The sequence below is a fragment of the Thamnophis sirtalis genome, unplaced genomic scaffold (genome assembly GCF_051295495.1).
Source record: "Thamnophis sirtalis isolate CommonGarterSnake01/CBP01778 unplaced genomic scaffold, rThaSir2_p1.2 scaffold_4, whole genome shotgun sequence".
Lineage (NCBI taxonomy): Eukaryota > Metazoa > Chordata > Lepidosauria > Squamata > Natricidae > Thamnophis > Thamnophis sirtalis.
In genome coordinates, this window is record NW_028261384.1 from 55,242,189 (window position 1) to 55,269,574 (window position 27,386).

At 41.3% G+C, this 27,386-nt stretch overlaps 1 pseudogene; it reads right to left on the bottom strand.

Moving 5' to 3' along the window:
* Positions 1–3,521: 3,521 nt before the first annotated feature.
* On the bottom strand, positions 3,522–10,899 carry LOC148045847 (E3 SUMO-protein ligase KIAA1586-like; annotated as a pseudogene).
* Between the last annotated feature and the right edge of the window lie 16,487 nt (positions 10,900–27,386).

Below are 27,386 nucleotides of genomic sequence, written 5' to 3' on the forward strand. Positions count from 1 at the left end.
CTTCCCTCACCCTCACGCTGCGGGTCCTGAGAGCACTGCCGACACCCTTTCGCCCACTCACCCACAACAAACGCTTAGAAATTCTCCCATCCGCCCATCCGGGGGGGCTCTTGTCCTTGGTTAACTCTCTGAAGAGGGAACAGTGAGAATGAATTCCATTTGGAAGCGCGGGAATCCGATTCAACGTAGGAGAATTCACTACACCCCTTCCAGGACCGTACGGCAGCAATTAAGCGAATGGTGGGGATGCTTCATGGGGGTGGGTGGGAAAAGAGCTGGAGAGGCCCGTCGGCCAATAGGGATGCAAAAGGGGAAGGGCGTGGCCCCGAGCAACCAGCCAATGGGAGGGAGCAGCTCAGGTGGCCTCTAATGGAAACTCTCAGCTAGTATAGTGAGAAGTCACTGGTGGATTTCTCAAAATCTTTGGAGTGAAACTAAGATACTACTTGTCATGCATTCTTTCCAAAAATCAGGACTTTTTTAAAACGCCGCAGGACACAGGACATATTGTTAAAAATCGGGACTGTCCCACCAAAAGTGGGACGTCTGGTCACCTTAGTCTTGGTCTAGGACAACTTGCCATAGCCAACTCATTATAGCCATCTTATGACCATCCCACTGTTATTAGCATGATAGATGTTATCTGCCACTGTTTCTTTGACATTATTTCTATTGACAAGAATGAAAATAATGTTGAAGAAACAGTGGCAGTAACATCTATTATGTTAATAACTCTATCCTTAGTAACTCTGATACTAATTGGGTTGATATGTATTTATGGTGACTATATTTTCTTGAAAAAAATAAAGGATAAACTTAAAGTGGTAAATCTGAAAAAAGCTCACGAAGATTAAAAACTTAAAAACTTTTTAACTTTGATTTACAAAGAAAGCTTTCTACTTCAGTAATTGTGTCCTGTTAGGGCCGATTGCTTAATATATTGCAGCATTCCCAAACTGCTCTCCAGGTAATGATAGGGATGTTTGGATAATCTCATCTCCTGAATTCTTTCAGTGTTAATTAATATTTGCCTCTTGTGAATTTTAAGTAAGTTATGGGGTTTTTTTGCCATTAACATCCTAAATTCTATCCCCACAAGACTCTGGAAACCCATTTAAATGAATATGCTTAATATTATGGTGTGTAAATATGTAACGTTTAACTCAGTAATGGTATCCTATTTTCTTCACTACCAGTTCAGTAACAGGAGCACACGGGGAAGGTCCTTCTGCATGTGCAGAATGTCCTTGAAGACGTCTGGGTGGGTGGGTGGAGCTCAAACCGGTGCGAACCAGCAGCATATCACCTCTGATTTAACTTCATGTAACTAACCAATTTGCTATACAAAGAGGCAGGGAGTTTTTGTTTTATCCAATCAATTTTTTTTTGTGTACTTTCCTTTGAAATGTTAACTATAAAAGAAAATGCAAGTTGATGCTTAGATTCCCTCTTTGCATGAGAAGATTCATTTTTATCGGAACATTTTTAAAAAATCATAATTAATTCATTTTTCCTGTTCTATTTTGCTTAAATGAGACATGAGCTTAGAGTTAGATTTGGTCATTAAATTACATCCTGTCAAATTTGCCAAGTTAGTTTTGTTCCAAATAAAATGGCCAAGATATTTATTTATTGGTATGGGGGTCAGTGGTGGGTTTGAAAAAAAATTAATACCAATTCTATGGGTGTGGCCTATTTTGTGGAAGATGCTTGGCAGTCATGTGACCAGGTGGGAGTGGCTTGGCAATCATGTGACATGGTGGGAGTGGCCAAGTTGATGTCACTGAATTCTTTGCCCCAAAGAATGACCTACAAAAAGAAGATATAAAAAAGTAAATTTATTATTTTGCTCACTTACTACTTAAATAAGAATAAAATAAGTACACAAAATAATAAAAGAGCTGCTTACAGAAGGAAGATGACTGTCCTTACCTGTCTTCAACATCATTGACCACCTTGTACAATGATTGCACAAAGAAAATACACAGAAATGAACTCTTCAATTGCATGGACTGCATTAGGATGAAACAAGCACACAAAACAATAAAACAGCTATTTACAGAAGGAAGATGAATGTCCTTGCCAGTCTTTGACACTACCACCTGACCATTTTGCTCCAATGAATGGCCAGCACAAAGAAGAGACATAGAAAGGAAATCATCAATTGCATGCACTGCATTAGGATGAAACAAGCACACAAAACAGCTACTTACAGAGGAAAGATGATTATCCTGCCAGTCTTCAACACCACCACCTCATCACCTTGCTCCAATGACCTGCACAAAGAAGAGACACAGAAAGGAAGACTTCAATTGCCTGCACTTACACCTTACATAAGAATAATGCAATGAAAGAGATACACTCAAGTACTTACTTGTGGTTTTGTGATTGAAGATGTTTCCAGATTGTTCTTAGTCTTCCAGACTCTTCAATTGCACTTTTCTTGCTTTTCACTTGTGGATCATCACAAGTGATGGTGTGCCCTGAGCCATTTTTTGACTGTAGGAATTGGGTTCCATCTCTTAACAGGCATGCCAACAACACTTATTATCATTAGATTGCTAATGTTTGGAACAGTTAGGAGGGTTCTTTGTTCTGAACACATGAGATTCATTTTTGAGAACCCTCTTTCTGCCTCTGCTGAACTAACATCAATGACAATATCTCTAGCTTTTTGTAGTTTTTGTAGTTCTTTGGATCTTTCAGTACATTTTCCAAAAAATCTCTGTAGTTGTTCAAATCAATTTCATAATTAAACATTTTACATTTCACCAAATTCAATCAATCCTTCCTCTGCTTTTGCCCATGGAATGACTACATCTTCAATGTTCCAGTAATCCGGCTCCAAATATGTGACAAATTGTAATTTGTTTGCATCTGGCAATTGGCTACCTGTTCTTTGAATTTCACAATCCATCAGCCTTTTCTTCAAATTGGTGCTGATGCTTTCCAAAAGTTTTTCACAAGGAAGGGCAACAAATCGTTGATTTTATGTTTTTGATGGCTTCTGAAACTATCATTCCATCAACCATTTTTCATGTGGGCCCTTTCCTCGTCTATGCATTTCAAATGCTTTAATTGATCGCAATACCAATTGTTCAATCTTGATTATATCTGGGTTTCTCCCCTACAGGGCATTTGACAGAAGAGAAATCTCATTTAGAATATCAATCATGAGGGCCAAATCATTCAAAAAAATTAAATTTTCAAAATGGGCAGCCATGCCTGGGAATTTTTCATTGCCCAGAAAATACTGATGTAGCACTGGATAAGCACGCCACACATCTATGGTTAATCTTAAACTACAGGCACCCCATCTTGGTCCTAAAACTCTGCCAATCTTCATGATTTAAATGCCCAGTTGTTCAGAGATTTTGAAAAGTTCCATCTCCCTCTTGCAGGATTTATGGAAAGTGGTATGTATCTTGTCAAGGAATATCTTGAAGTGGTTGACTTGTTTGATTTGTTTTATGGCATCATCCAGCACAAGTTGGAGGTGATGGTTCAAGCAGTTTGGAAAGCTATTCTGGTGCTGACTCCAGATTTTCTCCCAAACACAACTCTGGCACCATCACAGCAAATGCTATTAAATTCTTCTGCAGATATTTGGTGGTAAACCCAACTTTATGCAAGCTTTCCATCGCTGCAGAACATATGGTCTCTGCATCTTGTTTCTCCAATTCCAACAGCTCAATGAAAATGGTTGCTGGGCATTCTGAATCCTCAACTTTAACAAAAACTATTAGAACTGATTTCATTTTTAGAATTGATGCTTCATCAATTATCAAACACACTTTCAGATTCTTTGCAACGATGCTGACAAACACGGTGGTTTTAATTTCATTTGCCATGAATTCAACTATTTTCACTGTGGATCTCTGTGAATGCAAGCCTACTTTCAGATCCACTCCAATTGCACTTAGCAAATCTATCTGCCCTTCAATGTCTGAGAATGGTTTGCATCTTTATGCCAGATTGTAAACAGTAAAAAATATTTTGCTAGTACTGTATAAATGTTTGCAAGTTACCTTATCTATGGATTTGGTTAAAGCATCCTGCTCCTGTTGTTTACTGTTCTCTCTACAAATGGTGTGTGATTTTGATTTAAAATGTTCCTTCATTTTTTTTTTTCTGAGAGATGATTGCTGATTCTCTTTGTTTGTCCCTGCTGCCTCAACCTGGAAATTTTTCCACTCTTTGGAAACATGAATACCTTTCTCTAATGAGAACCCATGTTCTCAATACTCACAACCTAACTTTTTATCAGACACTGCCAGTCCATCATACTTCTCTTTGAAGTTTTTGTATTGCTGCAAACTCCAGCAGTCAGGAAGTTTTGGAAGACTTTCAGTGGAGGAGATGGACTTGCTGCTTTCTCCGACTTCAAGTGGTGGAAGTGGTCGTGTTGATGGTGTTGGTGCTGGTGGTGCTGGTGCTGGTGGTGCTGGCTCTGGTGGTGCTGATTACTGTTGTGGAGCAGCTGATTGCTCCTGTCTTCGTTTTTTTGAGAAGAAAGTGGTCATACTCTGTTGCTGTCGGCATTCCAAATATCATCCAAAATTAAATCAGAGTTCAAGGCAGATCTTTCCTCAAAATTCCAATTTATTAAGAGAGACATGTTAGTACATCTGTGGAAACCTGAATCTGAAAGTTTCCCAGGGTTCCCACCCAGTTGAAAGTTCATGATCTTGTCCCCACACCCACAAGCCCATCACATGGTCCAATCTTCCTCTGCCATGCTGGCATTTCCACCCATCCACTTCTAGTCAGCTGCAGAGATGCAGAGATAAAGAATGATCTTGATTTCTAGAAAGGAATTTTTTATTTTGAAAACAACACATTCTACATCTTACTATTCCCCCTCCCAATTCCCCGCTAATGAAACAGCAAAGAGTGTGTGTGTGTGTGTGGCAGGCCAAAGATCCTAAAAGGAACTAGCTGCAGGCCTGACAGGCAGCCTTTACTTAAAAGGGAAACATTTCCTGAAAAGAGAATAACAAAAGGGTTAACATAACAAAATTAACCACCTCTTCCCCTCCCTCCCCAGGGAGATGCTTTGGCTTATCGGGAAACTTCTCATGGAATTGTTTTACTAGCTTATCCACTTTTATGTCCCAGCTTTTCACCCAAGTAGCTTTGGACAAAGGGTACCCCTTCCAATGCACTAAATACTGTAAGCGACCCCTATACAGCCTGGAGTCTAAGATTTTTTTTCATCTCATAAGGTTTTTTTCCCTTCTACCACTACAGGAGGAGGGGGAGCTTGGGTGGACAGTCTTATGCTGGACCCAATTACTGGTTTTAACAAGCTACAATGAAATACTGGGTAAATCTTCCCTAGAATTCTGAGTAGACTGAGTTGAACTGTAACTGGGTTGATTATCTTCACTATTGGGAATGGACCTAGAAATTTTCAGCCCAATTTCTTGCTAGGCATTCTTAACCTTATATATTTGGTACATACAAAAACTTTGTCTCCCACATGAAAGGGGGGTTGGAGCGAGCAGTGTTTATCAGCTTGCTTCTTGTAGGCTTCTGCTGCATCTGCTAGAGCTTTCTACATATCTTCCCATCCTTCCTTTTGTATGTCCATCCATTCATTCAGAGACATGGAGGAGGGAGGTTCTCTAGGCAGCTCAGGCATTGGAACAAATTCCATGCCACTGGTAATCTGAAAAGGAGTTAATCCAGGGGCTTCCGGTTTGAGATTGCTTGCTGACAGGAGCCAATTGTTTTGGTGCCAGAATCTTGGACACATTATCTGTCACATGAGCCATCCATCAGCCAGCTTGTTTAGCTTTTTCTTTGGGCCAGAAGATAAGGTGAGCTTTTTGCCGGGCATTGTGCCAGCCAACTCTTGCAGATTGTTTTTGGGAGAGGGGGGAGGCCAGCCAATGGCAGAATTGCCGCCGTGCCAGGAATTCCTGCTGCATTAGCAGATCAAAGCAACACTCAAATCCTCTGAACAAAACTTGATTTATTGATTTCAAGATGAGCGGACCCCATACATGTGGATTTTTAATTGTTTGTATCAATTCTTAGCTTCAGTTTTTGTTTTTACAAGAATTCCTTCTGATATCTTGCTTTCTAAAGAGATACTCAAAACGGCGCCGAGCAGCTTTGTAACACTGCTCAAGTTCTGAATTTCTACGGAGTTTAAAACTTCAAAGGGAAGGAGTGATTTAATACTAAACTAATCAGTAACAGCTGCACAACTGATTAGCACAGGCTTATTAATTGGTTGAAGAAGATTAAGACCTGGAATGGCTTTTAAGCAAAAACACCCCCCCCCCCGGCTTTAAAAGTTCGTTTGTCCTTGGCACGAAACCACAGTCTCCACTTCCTCCCCCCCCCCAGGTGAGCTACTGACTAAAGAATTTTTTCAGAAGGAGCTGGCCGTGGCATTTAAGAATTTTGCAGCTACGATGGAAATAAAACTTAAGGAGGAGATATTGGTTGCGCATAAAGATCTGGCTGATAAATTTGAGACTCAGGTTTGAAAGATCAGGGATGATATGCTGGGGGTTGTTAATTTGTTAACAGAATATGTCTCAGAAATTGAAGAGAGATTAGAAGATCTTAATGATTCCAAAACTAATATGGTATCGAAAATAGACGTGGTCCAACAAAAAGTTGGAAATGCTGAAAAAGAAATTATTATGCTACAGTATAGACAAATGGAATTTGCTTTAAGAATAAGAGGTTTGCGTGAAAACAGTCAAGAGAATTTGAAACAGACTCTCTCAGAAGCCTTTGATAATCTGTTGGGAAGGCCAGGGGGAAATTATGATTGGCAAATTAATAAGGTTTATTGTCCTAATTTCTGGCTGGCGAAACAGAAGCAGTTCCCAAGGGACATTGTGATTTACTTTACTACAAGAGACATGAGGAATATGATATTGCAAGAATCCTATAAAACTAAGCTTCAAATTGGAGGTCAGGAAGTGATTGTTCTGAAAGAGATACCACTTCAAATGCTAAGATCCAGGAAAGACTATGTTTTTTTAGTTGAAGAGCTTAAAAATTGTCAGCTACAGTTCAGATGGGAGGCACCAGATGAAGATATGTGCCAGAGTTTCATCAGTTCATAACCCACTTTGTATGGAGTTGGGAGGGGTGATGCAATCAAGAAGGGGTTGGGAGATTGAAGGAAAATTTATTTAGAATGAGAAATATACTAATGAATGTAAAAATTGTTAGCAGAATACTTTGTTTTTAATATGAATAAGGGTACATCTATGGATTGAATGTGCAGCTGTAGAGATTAATTTGACTTTGCACTTAATAACTTTAGTTAGATTGTCGGTGGCGCAATAATGGAAGAAGGAAGACTTGCCTATAATTCAAGAAAGGACACTGAAAGTCCCAAATTTAGCCAAGATGGCAAAAATACCTGCATATCTTAAGCACCAATTAAACGAGAGATATAAATGAAGAGTGGGAAATAGATGGGAGATGGGAAGAGAGGGAGGGGAGGGGGGGAAGATGAGGAGGATAAGGAGGAGTGGAATGTAGAGAGAAAGATGGGAAGAGAGGGATAGGAGAGAGGGTGAGGGGGGAGGATGAGGGGGATGAGGATAGGGAGGAGTGGAATGTAGGGAGGGGAGAGGGAGAGGGGAAGGGGAAGTAGATTGGGAAGGGATGATGGATGGAAGATAGGAAGTAGGAGAGAGGTAGAAGAGGGAGGTGTATGAAGAGCAGAAGAGCTAATAATGGGTTTTTATTTTGGGGGGGTGTTGATGACAAGAGGAACTGATGTGATCATTATTTGTTACTATATGATACTGGCTATGTATAGTATAAATGTGATTGTATGTTGTGAAAATGGAAATTAAAAAATATTTAAAAAATAAAAAAAATAAAAAATATGAAAAGGAGTTAATCCAGTGCTGCTGTGGACTGCATTGTTGTATGCCACTTCAGTGAAGTGTCGCAAGACCGACCAGTTGTCTTGCTGATAGTCCAATAACACAGATGTATTGTTGCATCATCGCATTGGCCCTTTCCGCTGCGCTGTTTGTGCTGGGATGAAACGCTGAGTTCTTGTATGGATCCAATGGACCTCGGGAACTCTCTCCAGAACTTGGTGGTGAACTGAACTCCACAGTCTGAAATGATCCTCTTGGGCACCCCATGCAGGCAATAAATGTGTTTCACAAACATTTTTGCTAATTTCTTTGTGGACAGCAACCCTGAGCAAGCAATGAAATGCGCCTGCTTGGAAAACAAATCAATAACTATCCAGATTACTTTATTCCCGCTGCTGTCTGGGAGCTCGATAATGAAGTCCATTGTGATCTCTTCCCATGGTCGGTTAGGGCTGGCCACTCGTTGTAGTAGTCCAGGGGGCTTCCCTGGCCATGTTTTCATCATTGCGCAAGTAGTACAACTTTTTACATAATCTTCCACCTCTGATTTCATCTTTGGCCACCAAAATTGATGCCTGATGAGGTGGAGCATTTTTAGGAATCCAAAGTGGTCTCCTAGTTTTGCATCATGGCTTCTCTGTAGGACTTCCAGCCTCAACCCCACAGGGACATACAGTTTGGACCTCTTCCAGGCTAAGCTACCGCTCATTGTTATAATGTCCTTGTTATTGTTGAACCACAGGTTTGCCAGGAGTGCTGCTTTGAGCTCTGTCATCAACTTATCCTGGCTTTGGGTGGTGACCTGGGCCACCTTTTGGTGGGAGGAAGAAATGATGGGATGAACAACTTCTTCCTTCTTACTGTCGTACTGCAGTTTTCATGACAAAGCATCCGCCAGCAAGTTCTTCCCTGCCAGGATGTGCTTGAATTTGAACCTTTGGAAGTATTGTGCCCAGTGAACTTGTTTGGGGGATAACCTTCGATGGGCTTTGAGAGCTTCAACGTTTTTATGATGAATCCAGACCTCGAACGGCATATTCTCCCCTTCCAGGAGATGTCTCCACTTGAGCATTCTCCACCTGATTGCAAATGTTTCTTTCTCCCAAATGGCCCATCTCCTTTCAGTAGTGGTGAGTTTCTTGGAGATATAAGCACATGCAAGAGGTGGCCCTCTTTATTCTTTTGCAGTAGCACTGCAGCTTTTGCTACATCACTGGCATCCATCTGGATTATGAATGGTTGTGCTGAGTCGGGATGTTGCAGAATGAATTGGCAAATCCAAGGAAGTTTTATAGTTGTCTGCAAGTGCTTGCAGGTTTCCAGTCTAACACAGCTTTCACTTTTCCTGGATCCATTTCTATTCCCTTGTTGGAGATGTGATAACCCAAGTAATCTGTCAACCTCTGTTTTCCTGCTTGCTTTCGGCTGCCATTGAAACAGGGAGGGGGGGCATTGTATTTGGTTGGGGGAATTGTTCAGTGCAGGAGTGACTGTAAAAAGGGAGTTGTTCTCACCATCTACTGCGCATGCTGCAGATAGAAGAATTGCTGCCAAGGCCAACTGTCCGGCATACCAACCTGATGATGATTTTTGAAGATGTCTCCCACATGACACCTGTGGGGTGTACAGATTGGACTATGGGATGGGTTTACCAAGGGGCGGGGGTTGGGTCACATATTGATATCTATGATTACGCGCGCTTTTGCCTTAGCTCTTGCTTTGCCTAGCTACTATCTACTCATGACCAGTAAAAGTACTCTTAATTCTGCAAAATGGAGTTGAGTGGTTTCTTTCTTGGTTACTGAGTGAAGCAGCCATGATATTAAGCAAGATCTCAGTTTCGCACTCATCCTGGAGCTAATACCTTTTGAGGGGAGCACAATAAAATCCCCAAACCCTAAAAGATGTCCCACCAAGGCAGCGATCAAGAAGGCCATGGGAGCAGCTGCGTCCTCATGCCTTTTAGAAATGGAGTGAATGGCTGGTCTGCACTTGGAAGAATGGTCCGTTTGCCCCAGATGGACGTGGGGAGTGGGACAGAAAGATGACCCTGAGGAATCTCTAGCTTCCTCGAGGAGACAGAAATGACCAGCAGCTGCTTGGTGTGAGGCAGATGAGGAGAACCTTATGATATCCCAGGCGATGAAACTCTTTGAAGTGGCTTGGGAGAGGCGACATGCGTGTGAGAGTGGTCTTGAAAGGGAAGCAGATCTCCCAGAAATGGAGGAGAGGTATGCAGAGGGCTTGTTTGACCTCTGGGTGTGAAGTTTGGAGGAGAATCTAAGGATCTAGGTTTTTTTCTAGTTCAAGTATGGAATTACATGCAAATTACAGGGACGATCTGCCAAATGAAGAGGCCAAGGTAAGAATAATTACAATGGCATTGGAAAAGAAGGCAGCTGCATGGATGGTGGCCCTGCATAATGCTGATTCCCCCTATTGAGAGACTATAATAGATTTATGGCTGCCCTGAGGAAGCGCTTTGATGATCCACTCATGGAGGCAAAAGCAAGAATTAAATTTAAAACTCTCACTCAGGGAAAGAGGCCAGTTGCTGAATATATACAAGAATTTTGTGAATTATCTGTTTTTATGTGAGGGTGATTCGAAGAAGCATTAATGGACGGCTTCATGGACAGGTTAAACAAAGAGATATGCGGATGTGGAGATTAGCCAGAGATAATTACCGGGAGGATAGTGGAAGCAAAAAGGCTATGCCTCCCCTCCCCCAGGAGCCCCTAAAGGAGGGAAAAGTGGGTCTGCAAGCAAATCAAGCTGTTCATCTGTTTCCGCTGTGGGAAGGAGGAGCACTGAGCAACAAACTGCTGCACCAAGATGACCTCAAAGCCCCCTACTGGGGGGAGAGAAAGCCAGAGAAACCTCCCGGCAAGAGGAGGGAAACTGCCATGAAGGGGGTGGAATCTAATCCACAGTTCCGCCCTGTCCAAGGGGAAGAGGAATCACCCTCCTCGTCGAAAAGTGAAACCGAATCTGACGACGAACGTCTGGTAAGTTCCTGATCGGGGCCCATGACTATCCCAGTTGAACTTAAGGTGCCCTCTACTGCCCTCTACTGGAGCACAAGAAAAAATGCTGGGTTGCACACGTTGCATTGTTAGTCCCAAAGTAGTGGAAAAATTGGGCCTGAAACTGAAAACTTTTAAAAGTCACGATTGCTTTTTGCCAGTTGGATGGCTCAATAGCTGGGGGGAGCCCTGCTCATTTTGTAACTGAGCCAATAGACATGTGGATGGGAACCCACCAAGAGACAATAAGCTTTATTGTGGCTCTGGGAATGATCGACCTCTTATATTAGGCTTGCCCTGGCTACGTAAATGAAACCCACACATCAATTGGACGAAAGGATGGTTACGCATCCGATCTGCTACACCCCCTGAGGGAGAGGGGGGCTCCCAAACGGAATAACACTGACCCCAATCTAGCAGCCAGGGGGCAAGAAAAAATTGAGGAGGAGGAAAAAATCCCAAGAGAGTATTGGGACCTAAAAGGATATGTTGGCACAATTGCGTAAAGGAAAGATTTTCACGAAATTAGACCTGTGAGAGGCCTATTACAGAGTCAGAATTAAAGAGAGGGATGAATGGAAAACTGCTTTCAACTGCCCTCTTGGTTGTTTTCAATTCCGAGTATTCCCATTTGGTCTGCAGGGTTCACCAGCTGTTTTCATAAACTGATAAATGAAGTTTTGCATGACCACCTGTACAAAGGCGTGATGGTCTATCTTGATGACATCCTTATTTACACGGAAACACGTGAAGAACATGTGAAATTGGTCTGCTTAGTGCTCAAGAAACTCTGTGCAGCGGGACTGTATGCAAAACTGTCTAAGTGTGAATTTCATCAAGAGAAAATTGACTACCTTGGGTATTGCATCTCCCATGATGGCATCGAGATGGACCTAGCAAAGGTCCAAGCTGTCACTGAATGGGTGCCCTCCCCTGCACCCGCAAACAATTGCAAAGTTTTTTGGGATTTGCGAACTTTTATTGTCAATTTATTCCCTCATTCCCTCATTCGCCAGCATTGCCCTCCCTATTATGAACCTTTTAAAATCTAAAGACCAGGGAAGCCATTGAATTGGACTATGAAGTGTCAAGCCGCATTTGAAAAACTAAAGTGACTCTTTGCGGCTGAACCAGTTTTGAAACACCCAGACATGGATTCACCATTTGGGGTCCAGGCAGATGCTAGTGATGTTGCAGTAGGGACAGTATTACTACAAACTAATGCTGATGGGAAACTGAAACCTTGCACTTACACCTCTCGAAAGCTAACTGAGACAGAGAGATGGTGGGCTATATGAGAAAAGGAGGCTTTTGCAGTCAGGTGGGCTTTGATAACCTGGTGACATTTCCTGGAGGGGGCTAAACACCCCTTTGAGGAATGGACTGATCACAAAATTTAGAGGCGTTAAAGACCCCTCAGAAGTTATCTCCTAAACAGATGAGATGGGCACAACATTTCAAAAGGTTCAACTTCACTTTAAAGTATATCCCTGGGGGGAAGAACTTTATGGCAGATGTTCTATCCAGACTCCCACAATACAACAGCTCAAAACTTAGCGTGGTTCACCCTGTCATCCCAGTGAAGAGTCTTGCTGCCCTGGTGGTCACCAGAGTAGTAGAAGCCAGAGTAACTCTAATTTTGAGGTCACAAAGGAGCTCATCTCCAAACTCAAGGAGGGCCTTGAGTCCGATGAATGGTTTAAACAATTCGAATGAGTGTACCATAAAAGATGGATAGGAGCTAAAGTCTATGTTCCTGCAACCATTAGAACTTTGGTTCTACAATGGACCCATGATTCACGCATGGCAGGACATTTTGGATTTGTGAAAACTCTGCATCTCATTAAAAGGCAATTTTGGTGGCCTTCATTGAAGAAGGACATTGAGTCTTATGTGGCCAGTTGCCCCATGTGTGCTGCTGCGAAACACCCACCTGGGAAGTCCCAGGGCCTGCTCCAAGGCGTAGCCTGTCCTGAGGCTCTGTGGAAGGAAATATCTAGGACTTCATTGTTGAATTACCAGAGAGTCAGGGGAATACTGTGATTTGGGTTGTTATGGACTTGTTTTCCAAACAAGTTCATTTTGTTCCTTGTTTGCAAAATCCCATCAGCTAAATCCTTGGCTAAATTGTTCATTATGCATGTATATCATCTATATGGCATACCGGACCGCATTATCTCAGATAGGGGGGGTCCAATTCACCTCCCTATTTTGGAAAGAGTTTTTGAAGCTGATTGGCTCCGCCCAAGGGCTAAGATCTGCCCACCATCCTCAAACTAATGGAGCTTATGAGAGGACTAATTCTGTTTTGGAACAATACCTCCAATGTTTCATTAATTATCAGCAAGATAATTGGGTTGAATTGTTACCTCATGCTGAAGTGGCCTACAACAACTCGGTGCACAGCAGCACGGGTTTTACCCCATTTAAAATAGTGTTTGGCCATGATTTTGTACCTATTCCAGAGGTACCACGAGAAAAGTCACAAGTCCTGTCCTCTCTGAATGGAGTGACCAACTCCGCAGCATCTGGCCTTTGGCATACCGGGCACTGGATACTGCTCATCGAGCACATAAGAAACAGGCTGTTGTGAGGGGAACATCTATAGCCTATATAATATAATAAGAAGAAACAAAGTGCATAGGGGAAAACTTAATACACTGAACAAAGAATTAAGAGAGACAGAACTGCTGACCCAGAAAGAGCCAGAAAACAGTAGACACAGGGAAAAAGGAGAGTTAATTAAACACCAAATAAATTTGATCTCTCAAGAGGAAATAGCACAAAACATTAAGAGAATGAAGCAGAATTATTTTGAACATGCAAATAAAACTGGGAGATGGTTGGCCCACAAAATAAGAAAGGAGAAGGTCAAAAGAATTATTAAACAATTGTGTGATGAGGAGGGGAATTTGAAACAAGAAATAGGAGAAAAGAAAAAGATAGTACAGAACTATTATAGGAAACTATATAAACAAGACGAAATTAATGAACAAGACATTAGAAAATACCTTATAAAGCAGAAGCTTCCAGTCTTGTCGGAGGAGATGAGAGAGATGCTCGATAAAGAAATCACACAAGAACTGAAAAAGGCCATTCAAAAACAAAAAAACAATAAAACACCTGGGCCGGATGGGCTTCCGTCAGAAATATATAAAAAACTTCAAAATACCATGGAAGACAAATTATTAGAACTATGTAATGAGGCACTACAAAATGGTAGGGTCCCAAAATCATGGGGGGAAGCTTACATCACCCTAATACCAAAGGAAGAGGCGGACAGTAGCAAGGTCCAAAATTATAGACCCATATCCCTGTTAAATGCAGATTATAAAATTTTTGTATCAATATTGGCGGAAAGACTAAAAATAATATTAAATCAAAGTATCCATTCGGATCAAAACGGCTTTCTCCCAAAAAGACATATTAGAAACAATACAAGAATAATAATTGATACCCTGGAATTCTATCAAACAAGATCCGAGAAACAACTCGCATTAATCTTTGTCAACGCCCAGAAAGCCTTTGATAACCTAGATTGGAACTTTCTAATCACTCAACTAAAATGATGAAATTTGGCGACAAATTCATTAAGATTATAGAATCTATATATTCACGGCAATCTGCAAATATCATAGTCAACGGGGAACTAACGGAGAGGATACAAATTGGAAAGGGTGTTAGACAAGGGTGCCTGCTCTCCCCACTACTATTTATTATGTCACTAGAGGTCCTTTTAAATCGGATAAGATCAAATCAGGAAATTAGGGGCTTGACCATAAAAAAAGAACAATATAAAGTACAGGCCTTCGCGGATGACATGGTCTTTATCGTGGAAGACCCCTTACTTTCAGGACCGAATTTGATGAAGGACATTGAGAACTTTGGGTGTGTGGCCGGTTTAAAAATAAACAAGGAAAAAACAAAAATGATTATAAAAAATTTCCCCAAAAACCAGATTGGAGAACTAGAGAAAACAATGGAATTAAAGGTAACTAAAAAAATTAAGTATTTTGGGATCTGGCTGTCTGCGAAATGCTCTTCCATAAAAGAAGACAACTATGATAAGTTGTTACAGAATACTCAAAAGGACTTAAAAACCTGGTCAAAACTACAACTATCACTGATGGGAAGAGTCGCAGTAATTAAAATGAATGTTTTGCCAAAAATCCTCTACCTATTTCAAACGGCACCGGTCAAGTTAGGGGAAAAATTTTATAATGATTTGGACAAAATGATTCGAAACTTTATATGGAATGGTAAAAAGCCCAGAATAAAATATATGCACCTGCAGGATAAAAGAACTCAAGGGGGAATGGGCTTACCGGAATGGAAAACATATCATCAAGCAGCAACAACTATGTGGATAAAAGAATGGGTAATGTTAGCTAATAAAAGAATCTTAACAATAGAGGGCCACGACCTGCAATACGGGTGGCACAACTACTTATGGTGCGAGGGAAATAAAATCCACAATTATTTTAGTAGTCACCATTTAAGGCGGGTATTAATTAAGGACTGGCTGGAAATTAGAAGGAGATACTACACGCAACTACCTAAATGGATATCTCCGACGGAAGCCCTGATATACCCGAATTTGATAAATTTGGATAAAATTGTTACCTACCAACAGTTGCTAGACGACCAAAACAAACTAAACCCCAGGGAAAATTTGGCTGATAAGGGAATAAACATCGATTGGTGGCCATATCTTCAAATTCAAAACAAACACAAATTCGATCTAGCACAACCCGGCTTCCAGAACAAGAACCAGGAATTAGATAAAATTTTAATTGGACCAGATGAGAAATTAATTTCAAAAATATACAACTGCTTACTGATTCGAAAAATGGAAGCAGAAAGAGTAAAAGAAGTCATGGTAACCTGGGCCCAAAACATCGGCCACACAATAGACCTAGATGACTGGGAAAGAGTCTGGGAATGGAACCTAAAATTGACAAAATCGACGGCCTATAAAGAAAATATATATAAAATGTTCTACCGCTGGCATCTTCCACCGACAAGACTGGCGAAAATGTCTTCAAAAGTTTCGGCCATATGCTGGAAATGTAAAACGGTGCTGGGCATGTACTACCATATGTGGTGGACGTGTCCGGTAGCCAAAGCATATTGGAAGCAAATACTAGGATGGCTGAATGGAATCTTGTCAATTAAACTATGTCTTAAGCCGGAAACTTTCTTATTAGGGATAATAGATCAAAAAATATGCAAATCTAACCAATACCTCCTAGTCCATATTCTGACAGCGTCAAGGATTGTTTACGCACAGTGCTGGAAGAGTGAAAATGCCCCCACCAACACTATGGTGATGAATAAAATTTTAGAACTAGCAGAAATGAACAGATTGACGATGCAAATTAATGACAAAGAAGATACAGACTTTTATACAGTCTGGGAGAAGCTGTACAAATGGCTTGATGAGTCAGTGAAGACTTAGACACAAAAAGAGATAGCTGACTAACCTAATACGATTAAACCAATAACTCAAATGAACAATATACAACAACTGAGAGATAAGCGAAAGGAGAAATGTATTAGGGGTGAGAACCCACCGTCGAGCAATTTTGTTAGATTATAATGTTGGGAAAACTTAAAAAAGCTGATAGGAAATCCGCTATAACTACCTGCGTGAAATTAGTGATTAAACTTCATTTTAGATGAGGCGAGAGGATTTATAATCCTTGCCTCTTTAAGCAAGGAAAGGAAAAGAGAACCAGGTTGTCCTCAGCAGAGGAAAATATGTAAATGTAACAAAGGTTAGAGGGGAGGGAAGGAGGACAGTAGGGAAGTCAGGATGGAGAGGAGAAAGGAGAGGAATAGGAAAGGCAGAAGAAGGGGGGAAGGATAAAGAGGAGGAAGAGAAAGAAGAGAAGGGAAAGAAGGTGGGAAGAAAGAAGGAGAGAAGAAAGAGAAGAAACTGGGGGAGGAAGGAGGGAGGGAAGAAGAGAGGGTAGTAAAGAGGGAAAGAGGGAGGGAAAGAAAGAGAGAAGGAGTGTTGAAAGGAAGGAAGGAAGGAGGGAGGAAAGGAGGGAGATTAAGAGAAAAGAAAGGAGGGAAAGAGGAAGGGAAGGAGGGAAGGTATGTGAGAAGGAGGGGGGATCGAGGGAGGGAAAGGAGGGGGGAGGAAAGGAGGAAAGGAGAAAAGAAAGGAGGGAAGGCAGGGGAGAAGGAAGTAAGGGGGAGGGAAGAAAAGGGTATGGAAAAGAAAGAAATGAGGGAAGAGAAGAGGGAGGGAAGGAATAAGATACCTAACCTTTGATGTTTATATGATTTGATAGTATGGGAATATCTCGAAATGTAGTTGTATTGTTTTTTACAAGTTATGGATGTCGTATTTTCGTTTTACCAATAAAATCTTACTACAAATTAAAAAAAAAAAAAGAAACAGGCTGACAAGAAGAGAACAAAACAAAAAGAATACAAGGTTGGAGATCAGGTGTTTTTGTCTACCAAATTTCTCCAAACTACCCAGAGGTCTAAGAAACTGGGTCCTAAATACATTGGTCCATTTCCTATTGTAAAGATTATTAACCCTGTGTCGGTGCAAATGGAACTGCCTAAGTACCTTAACCATGTTTACCCAGTTTTTCACGTCAACCTCTTGAAGCCGGAACACACTTCCTCTTTGCAAGTTCCTCTACCTGCACCACCGGCCCCTCTTCTCATTGAGAGAGAGCAATATTTTGAAATTAAAGAAATTTTGGACTCAAGAAAGCATAGGAATCAGATTCAGTATTTAGTATCCTGGAAACACTTTCCCCCCTCCCAAGCTGAATGGGTCGATAAGTCTCACATTAGGGCTCACCGACTGTTACATAAATTCTACTCTACCTAATCTGATAAGCCATGACCTGAATTGACTTTGACATTTCCGCCTTTTTCTTGTTCCTGTTTTGTGTTGTTTGTCTGTTTGTCTGTTTTTCTTTCTGCAGAGATGATTTCCTTTCCTGACGGAGGGCCGGAGATCAGCCTCTGTTTTGCTGCTTGCTTTCGGCTGTCAGTGAAATGGGGAGGGGGGACATGGTATTTGGGTGGGGGAATTGTTCAGTGCAGGAGTGACTGTAAAAAGGTTCTCACCATCTACTGCGCATGCTGCAGATAGAAGAATTGCTGCCAAGGCCAACTGTCCGGCATACCAACCTGATGATGATTTTTGAAGATGTCTCCCACATGACACCTGTGGGGTGTACAGATTGGACTATGGGATGGGTTTACCAAGGGGCGGGGGTTGGGTCACATATTGATATCATGACCAGTAAAAGTACTCTTAATTCTGTAAAATGGAGTTGAGTGGTTACTTTCTTGGTTACTGAGGGAAGCAGTTGTGGCAAGTGAGGTCTTGTGGAACTCACACTTTGACAACTTTGCATATAGTTTGGCTGCTAGAAGTTTTTTCAGAACTTGCCATACCAGCTTCCCGTGTTCTTTCAAGGTCTCAGAGAAGATCTAGATGTCATTGAGATAAATGGGTACTCCGAGGTACAGGTGCTCATGTAGCACCTCATTTATGTACTGCATGAAGACTATGGGTGCTCCTTGTAGCCCAAAAGGAATGACTTTATATTGAAAGCTGCGAAGCGGGGTGTTAAAAACGATCTTCCACTCATCTCCCTCTCTGATTCGTATGTGGTAATATGCCTCTCTCAAGTCCAGCTTGGTGAAGATGTTGCCTTTAGCCAAGTGGTTCAACATGAGGGGAAGGGGATAGGTTTTCTTTTTGCATACTGTGTTCAAGGCTTGCAGATCAACACAGAGATGAACATCACCATCTTTCTTTTCTCTGAAGAGCACTGTGGCTGCTACTTTTGACTTTGCTGGTTCAATAAACCTTGTTTCAAATTGATATCGATGTACTTCCTCAATTCAATCATCACTTTGAGAATCATGGAGTACATTTTTGGCTTTGGTAGGGTAGCCCCAGGTTTGAAGTCTATTGTGCAATCTGTGGGCCGGTGAGGGGGAAGATAGTTGACATCTTCCTCACTGAACAACTCCGCCAAATTCCAATAGTCTTTTGGTATTTGTTGGATCCCTGGGGGTTTTGTGTCTGCTGCAGGTGCTGCAGGTTCTGGACGGTCTGGGCTATTGGGTTCAATCGTTCTTGTGTGGCCTTTTGGCTCCACCAGTGGTAACGTCCAAAAGCCAATAATTAATTTCCTAACACCGTCCTCCCATTTTATTGTAGGCACCCACCTGTCCAGCCATGCAAGCCCCAAGATAATTGATTCCTGCATTCTGGGAGCTATGAAGAATCTGAGGAATTCATAGTGGTGACCTATCATTAACTTTACTAACTCGGTAATTTCGTGGCTGGGGCCCCCCAATTAGTGTTCCATCTACTTGCTCAAACTGAATAGGATGGGTTAAGGGTCTTGTGCATATGCCTAGCTGCTCCACTGTTGACATGCTGATTAAGCATTGGGTGCAGCCAGTGTCCACAATTGCCCAAATTTCCCCTTCCACCCCCATTTTTGGCACTTGGAGTTTGGATTTTATTGTAAAGGGGTGGATGGGTGCACTCATCTTTGGGTCACTTCAGCATTTTCCTCCTCCTCCTCCAAGGTGGCATGGGCTTCCCTAATGGCAGGTCTCTCCATCTCTGTTGGCTATTGTACCAGATTCTCTTTTCTGGTGGCTTTCAGGGTTTTTTCTTCATCGTGCTGATGGATGGTTGGTGCGGTTGTGGAACAGGGGCTAGAGCCAGGCATTCTGATGCTCTGTGACCAAGCTGACTGCATCAGTAGCATTTCATTTGGGGGCCCAAGGGACGAGGGGGTGGAGGCTTCTCAGCTTGCTGCATCTGCGTTCGGCAGGCCAAAGGTTTCCTAACAGGGGTTCCGTCAGCAGGCTTCCAATGAGGGTTAATCTCATGGTCCAGTATGATTGCAATGGTGTACCAATCTTGAATACTTTCTGGGAGCCTCCCTTATGCCACAAGCTTCCCTCAGTTTTGGATCTAAGGCATTTTTGAACATGTAGACCAAGAGTCTTTCTGGCCAGTATCGTAGTGTTCCAGCTATTCTCCAAAACTCCCAATCTAATTCCTTCACAGGATGACCAGACTGTCGCAATCCTTGGATCCGCTCTTCTGCTTCCATGTGTTGGGCCACATTGCTAAATCAGGTGTGCATTAGTTGGATGAATCTTCTAGCTCAGGAGCTGCCTCCTCATGGAGCTCCGCTATCCAATGTGCAGCCTCCCCTTCATTCATCCCCTTGGCTATTTCTTGAATCAACTTTCTATCAGAAGGATATTGTGTCCCAACTTGATCAATGTACACCCAGACTCAATTCAGAAGGTAAGCCAGCTTCTCTGGGGTCCCATCAAACATTGCGCGAAACCGTGGGGGTGTGGGAGCTGGGGGAGGCTGATGGTTGAACTTGAGCAGCCCATTTGCTGGCTGCTTGGGGTTGTAAGTCCTCTTGTTGAGCCACACTCATCGGCGGAGGTTGGGCAAAATCCTGTTGAGGCATTGCTGGGGGAGGCTGGACCCGGTGGCAGTCCCAGTCCCTGGCTCTGCCCAGGGGCATTTATCTGAAAAGGCATCATCTGCTGAGGAGGGACAGGCATCCATTGGTATTGAGCCCATCTGTGACCTGGAAAGAAAGCCCACCCTGGGGGTGCTTGATTCACAGGCTGCAGCCCACCCATTGGTAGCTGGGGAAAGGGGAATGTGTCCCAGACCCCTTTCTGCTGGCTGGATTGAATTCCCCAATTCAGTGGAGGGCCTGCCTGCACTCCAGGGGGCAGGAATGATGATGTGACTGATGTTGGCTTTACTCAAGCAGCAAGGGGTTGGTTTGACTCGCCAGTCACTGTGTGGAAGGAGCCAAGGTCTCCACTCCATTGCATAGCAGATTCTCTGCTAGGGAAGGAGAATGTGGACTGGGCCAGGTTCCACTTAGGTGGTCCTGAGGGCAGGAGGGGGTTGATTCCACTCATGTTTAGCCATCCGAATTGGTCTGGGAGGCCCTTCAGAGAATGACTGTGTGGAGGAGGAGCCAATGTCACAACAATATGGACGTGCAGTCTCGATGCTCCGATACCGCAGTCAATACTTTTGCTGCTGAGTGGTCCAATCAGACCTAAACCATCCCAAAAAGATGGTGAACAGGAAGAATACGTTTTGCTGACCTCAGGGACATCACAAAGTCCCTGATCGATGCAAGAGAAGTTCTTCAAGCCAGCGACAAAAAATCCAGCCAAGACTGATGAAGTCGGGATGGCTCTAAAATGGAAGGATATGGAAAGAGAAAGTATTTCCGGCTGGTGATGAACTTTTACTGTTTTAAAAAGAGATTGCCTATAAAAAAAGTTAAAATTAATTTAAATTGGAGAACAGAAGAATCAAGTGGTGGAATTAAATTGGAATGGATTTGGACAGTGGTTAGCTTACTTTTTAAATGCTATCTTCATGGATGGAATTTATGCAAGCCTTTTAAAATGAATGGATTAAGTTTTCTTCTTCTATTTTTTCTTTTACTATTCTCTGTAACCTATAGTCTAAAAATTTTCCTCTTTCATTACTGTGGGTGTTCTTCTAACCCATTTAAAAATTGGACTGTTTTTTCTAACCTGAAATACAAAAAAGATACAAAATAAAGAAGGAAATTTGCAACAATAACACTGCTACTCAGAGGCTGGAAGGTTTGTGTATTGGAAATGAAACATTTTTTTTCTTCACTGATTGTTTTGGCTTGGCACTACAAGGTCTCACTGCTTGGTTATAGAGAGTGATAAGAAGGGAAGCATACAGATGTCCCTTTGAAGTATATCTTTAACCAGAGAAAAGTGAAAACAAAATGTTTTTGTGAATCTATGTTTAATTTTATTAACTTTCCAAGCTAGGGCAGCTGTGTTTGTTAGCTGGACAGAATGGCACAATTTCAAAAGCAAACAGAAATCTTAAGCTTGCAAAAGATATTTTCAGAAATACAGAAATTATCAAATACATATGAGAGGATACAGAAGAAACTGGAAGACTTAGAGCACATAACAGCAAAATATGATGAAGAAGTTGAGAATGTTTATCAAATGCAAAATGTGGTGGTTAAAACTCAAAAAATCAAAATGGAAAATGAATATAAAGAGATTGAATTTGCTGATATTTATGGTGATTGGTTTGTCTCTGAAAATGGAAAGAGTGGAATACTGAAAGAGGAATTAAATGGAGGGGAAATTTATCCCAGAGGGCAAGATACAGAAGAAGAAGAAAAACCAAAGAATCTATGGATTTAAAGAGAATTTTTTTTAGCAATAGCATTGATAACACTACTGACAATCAAAGATAAGCTATGGAAACAGAAGAAGGGCATCAAGATTACATGAGAGATATTATAAGCGAAGAGTTGCTAAGAGGAGTCCATATAAAGTTGATCAAGGAGATGATTAGAGGACTGGCACCACAGGTAGCAGAAGATATGACACTGTTTTGCTATTGGAAAGATACTGGTTGATAGATGGAAGAATATAATTTAAAACTAGTTAAACCTAGTGAAATTTATTGACAATTGATATAGATTAAATAAATAATTGATAATGTTACTAATGTATACAATGTGTAGTGTTATAATGAATATAATTGGATATGAATATTGAATGGTACCCATGTAAGGAAGATTAGAAATCCCTTTGGATTATACATAAAGGTTAATTTAAAAAAGAACCAATTTAGATACAGTTAAAGTTTTGATTATTAGGGGGGAAATGTTATGATACAGGATATAGTCAAATAAAGGAGGGATAAGAATAACAACGTACATATAGATAAGGGTATAACATAAGGAAACTGGATGTAAATTTTAAATAGTGATTTGGAAAGGAAAATTAGAAAACTTTGTTATTAAATATTAAATTAAATATTATGGATGTTTAGCTAGAATAGGACATAAGGATTTAGTGTTAATGGAGGATTTTAGAAATAATAATTGAAAGGCCGGTATGTGATTCTGTATTAAATTTTGGTATATTTTATGATGAAGGATGCTTAAACAATTAGTCAAATGAAAATGGAGGTATGATGATGGTGACATCTATAAATATTTGAGTTAAAATACTTGAGTTAATATGAATTATGTTTGTTGACTGTGGAAGAGATGCACAAAAATCTTTTTGTATCAACTGATACACTTTCTCCAGCATGTAAAGAAGGATGTTATGTTTGTTTTAAATTAAAAATAAACAAATATTTTAAAAAAAGAGAATGACTGCGTGAGGGTGGCTGGGATCTCCATTCATCAGATCTTCTGGCCATCCTCCAGTCATGTGTCGGAGTTTTCCTGGCACTCTCATTCTAGGAGGCATTCCTTACAGGTCATAAATCTCGAGGCTTCATCTCACAGGGCTAATTCCATCTCTGAGGGAGATCTACGGGTTGGTTTCTTTCACCAGGCCCCCAGCTGAAGCTCCCTTTCTTTAGGTTCTACAGCCTTGACTACCTCTTTAGAAGGTGCATAGATTGCGACAAGTACAGGTGATCCATCATCTTTGACCTTCTCTGCTGCTTTCTTTTCTTTTTCCATCTTCAGTGAAATTTTGTACTACCCAGGGTTGGGTCAGAACTAGGATTCAGTAGCCCTAACAGCTTCCCAGTTTGGGATAGCTGATGAAGTAATTTTAAAGGAGATTCAGGTTAATGTCAGCATTCCAAATATCATCCAAAATTAAATCAGAGTTAAAGGCAGATCTTTCCTCAAAATTCCAATTTATTAAGAGAGACATGTTGGTACATCTGTGGAAACCTGAACCTGAAAGCTTCCCGGGGTTTCCACCCAGTTGAAAGTTCATGATCTTGGCCCCACACCCACAAGCCCATCACATGGTCCAATCTTCCTCTGTCACACTGGCATTTCCACCCATCCACTTCCGGTCAGGTGCAGAGGTGCAGAGACAATGTATGACCTTGATTTCTAGAAAGGATTTTTTTTATTTTGAAAACAACACATTCTACACCTTACTATTCCCCCTCCCAATTCCCCACTGATGAAACAGCATAGTAAAGAAAGAACGAGAGTGTGGCAGGCCAAAGATCCTAAAAGGAACCGCCTGCAGGCCTGACAGTTGCCTCTTCTTCATCCTGTTAAATAATACTAACTGCAAAAGAAATAAAACAATATTGTGCTTTGGACTCAATTATGGTTGTAAACTGAGGACTACAGGTAACAGAAGGTCCCTGTACAGTCAATGTAGAGTCTTTTCAGGAAGGATGTCCCCCAACAAACAGGAAAGATACAGTTTTTCATCTAAGAAGAATGAATGCCATAGGTAGATTCACAGAGTAATACAGATTTTTCTAAAATTTATTCCTAAATTCAAAAAAGAGGAATATATGAATTAGGTTCAGTACTTAAGTTAGTCTAAGTAGCTATTCAAGCTATTCAAGTGTTATGTCATGGTTAGAAGCAATAGCAAAGCAAGATATGGATTTAAAACCAGAAATATTTTGTTGGGTATTTCAAAGGAAATACAATACATATTTAATTTTACACTGGTTAACAGTTGCTGGAATTGTGTTTGCACAACAGTGGAAAAACAAAGATATGAAAATGAATAAAGAAAATATTAGAATGTGCAGGAATTAATAAATTGGCAATTAAACTCAAGGACAAGGCTTCAAATACTTTTTCACATGGGATTTGTTTTATCAATGGCTAACTAACAGAAACAGGAGTTAGAAATCTAAAAGTATGAAGGAAAATACCAATTATGTAAAGAAAGATCAGTAAAATGTATAAGCTAATAATAAGATAACTGCAGGACATACACACACACCCAAACTATGATAATGCCAGGAAAACACCAAAAGAATAAGTCCCCCCCCCAAAAAAAAGACTGCAGATGAAAACATTTTTTCTCCTAATCTTACGGACAGGAAAGACAAAGCCACTGGAATAAAAACCATCCAGGCATTGTGGGAAGTATAAAGGACAGTACCAGAAAGCTCAAAGAACCAGAAACCACATAAAACAGTGGTTTCCTGCTTTAAAAAACACCAGACAAAAACACCAACTGGAAGGTAAATTCTTAAGTACACCCATTAAGACAAAGGCTAAAATTAACTCACCTGGAACTCTCCTTTTCCTGATTCCTGGTAGAACTAAACCCCAGGATAGGAAAGACAAAAGTCCTGGGATCAAGATTAAACCAGGAAAACAAAAGCAGGGCAATCAGAAACCATTAAAATCCATCAAACACACACAGTTCAACATATGAAAGCAGCTGAAAAGGTGATTGCTGCAAGAAGCAACCACCTCACAATTACCTCAAAAACCAGGCATCACACAGAAACACACATAAATTTTATGTGCCTCAAAATGGCTGCTTTTATATGGGCAGGTTGGTGCAAGGCAGCTTTGTGAGATTTTGTGTGTTTATTTCTGTAGTAAATTCACTACAGAAACATACAAAATCTTGCAAACCATGCACCAACCTGCACACTTAAAAGCAACATATTGCATCACACATAAAACATTTCCAAAAAGCAATAACATTTCTTGTAATAAAATTTTTCTGAAAACAATAAATAAAAAAACATTACCTAAAAACAATTTAATTTTTTTCTGAAAACAATAAATAAAATATCCTTTAAAAAAATATTAAAAGAAAAAAGAAAAAAAACCCAGTCACATACCAGCAGGCAGAATCAGCTGCTCTTTGATGTGATGGATGCAGGCAGCAGGCAGGAGACCAGACAGGTAAGCTGGACTGGAGGGACACTGGGACAACTCATTCAACTAGACCCACCTGGCATGGAGCCGAGGCAACTTAGCCAGCCAGGCAAGACTGGGGATTGGGTGGGGGGATGGCAAGAAAGGCTTCAGCCGAGCGTCGTCTGGCTTCCCAGTCTACATTAGGCCAGGGAGTCACAGGGGCCTTCCTTGCAGCCACATCCTGGGCTCATGTAGACTCTCCAGCTGGTGCTCGGTGGGTAACTTTGCGGGTCCCACAGGGGGGTGGGACAAAGCTACCAGGAGTGCTGTCTGGCTTTCAAGTCACTGCAAGGAAGGCCTCAGTGACTCCCCAGCCTCACGTAAACTGGGAAGCCAGATGGTGCTCCCGGTAGCTTCCCTCCCCACCCCCACCCCCACCAAGTGCCAGCCGGCTCCATGCTCTACAGGGGGTGCCTGCAAGGAAGGCCTCAGCAACTCCCTGGCCTTGTATAGACTGGGAAGCTGGACAGCACTCCCGGTAGCTTCCCCCCCATGTGCCCCGCAAAGTTGCAGCCATAGGCTTATTTACCTGAGGAGGCAGCAGTAACACAACATCACAGGCAAGCTGGAAGTCAGCGAGGATCAAGTCAGTGAGGATCGGGTCAGCGAATGATGACACAAGAGCCAAACCAGGAAAAGTGGCAAGTGGGCCATCAGCGGTATATATAGGGCTCTCAGAGGCGGGGTGATCAGCAAGCCAGCAGGTTAGTGAGTGGCAGGTGGGTAGGCATGCAGGGCTAGCATGGTGCAGATGGGTGGGGCTAGTGAGCTGGCTCCCCCAATACAGAAACAGATGCCCTATTTCCGCTATCGGTACGGGCGTACTGATGCGGACTGGTAAGAAGCCATCACTGGTGGGGGTGTTGTTTATTTGTTTGTTTGTTTTGTATTTCACAAATGAAACTTTTTTTTGCCTTAGAAAAAAGTGATGGGAAAAGTTAAAAATTTTCAAGATTTTATTGCAGTGTTTTTGATTCCCTTAGTTGGTGAATTTTGAAGTTGTCATGATTGAGAAACAATGACTCAGGAAGCATTATAAAGATGAATAATTATGCATGTCCTGAAATTGCACAGAAAATTATGTTAAAGTTATGTCACCATAACTTCAAGGTGTTCCATTGAGGTATTCTAGTCCATATACTATGGTTTTACTTAATTATTTTTTATTCAATCTTTTTTTTCCCCTAGGCTTCTATGACACAAAACATAAAAGAAGCATAAATTAACCTCAGGAACTGGCTGACAGTGTGCTAGATTAAAATGTAGTTTGTTGCTTTGGGCTCAGGATATTGTACAAATGCAATGATGAACACTTAGATTTCATTTATTGAAATCTAAGAGATTGTAAAAAGCAATTTAGGGTTAGGGAAAATTACAGACTTTTACTTTTGTTTAAATGGGATAAGCAGGATTATAAAAGAAGCATGATTGCAATAAGGCTTCTAACAATTTGTCCAAGCAATTTACAATCTTTTACATACTTTCTTGGAAAATAGATCCTACAGAATTTATGAATGCAAGCTCAACCTTTTTCCTTTAGGTGCAGAGGCCCAAATGAAATTTTATTTTAAAAAATATATATTTGGGAAGGAATGAAAATTTGCCTTCTATAATGAGGTTGAAATGTTGTACATGAAGCAGGCAAGTAATGACTAGAACATATCACTACTTTGGTTTTGCACTCTTAGAACATTAATCATAGTGAGAAATAGGATACTAGGCTATATGTCTGAGCTAATTGAGTTTTTCTTTACAATAATCTT